Source organism: Colobus angolensis, unplaced genomic scaffold, assembly GCF_000951035.1.
Source record: "Colobus angolensis palliatus isolate OR3802 unplaced genomic scaffold, Cang.pa_1.0 Scaffold76, whole genome shotgun sequence".
In the NCBI taxonomy this organism is placed as follows: domain Eukaryota; kingdom Metazoa; phylum Chordata; class Mammalia; order Primates; family Cercopithecidae; genus Colobus; species Colobus angolensis.
The window spans coordinates 982,804-983,735 of NW_012121376.1; positions in this window are offsets into that span (position 1 = coordinate 982,804).

Consider the following 932-nt stretch of genomic DNA (forward strand, 5'->3'; position numbering starts at 1 on the left):
AAAAAAAAAAAAAAAAAAAAAGAATTGTGCAATAAAAATCTACAAAATGCTGGTGAAAAAAAATTAAAGAAAGTATAAACAAATGAAAGCACATCCCATGTTCATGGATTAGAAGAATTAATATTGTTAAAAATGTCAACACTGCCCATATAAATCTACAGATTCAATGCAATCAGTTTTGATTAATTCAAAACAGTATTAATTCTTCTATCAAAAGATTTTGATAGGGAATTCGTATCAAATGTCCCAGTGACATTGTTTTTACAGAAAAACTCATTTAAAAATTCATATGGAACCTCGGGGAACCCCAAATAGTCAAAGTATTTTTTAAAAAGAACAAAGCTGGAGGACTCACAATTTCTGAGTTCAAAACTTACTTCAGGCCAGGCAAAGTGTTTCACACCTGTAATCCTAGCACTTTGGGAGGCTGAGGTGGGTGGTGGGCAACACAGTGAAACCTCGTCTCTACTAAAATACAAAAAATTAGCCGGGCTTGGCGGCATGTGCTTGTAGTCCCAGATACTCGGGAGGCTGAGGCAAGAGAATGGCTTGAACCCGGGAGGCGGAAGTTGCAGGGAGCCAGGATTGCACCGCTATACTCCAGCCTGAAGGACAGAGTGAGACTCTGTCGCCAAGAAAAAAAAAAGAAAAAAGAAAAGAAAAATCTCACTTAAAATCTTCAGTAATTGGTTTGGGTGCGGTGTCTCACAACTGTAATCCCAGCACTTTGGGAGGCTAAGGCGGGTGGATTACCTGAGTTGGGGAGTTCAAGACCAGCCTGACCAACATGGAGAAACCCGGTCTCTATTAAAAATACAAAATTTAGCCGGGCGTGGTGGTGCATGCCTGTAATCCCAGCTACTTGGGAGGCTGAGGCAGGAGAATCGCTTGAACCTGGGAGGCAGATGTTGCAGTGAGCCGAGATCAGGCCA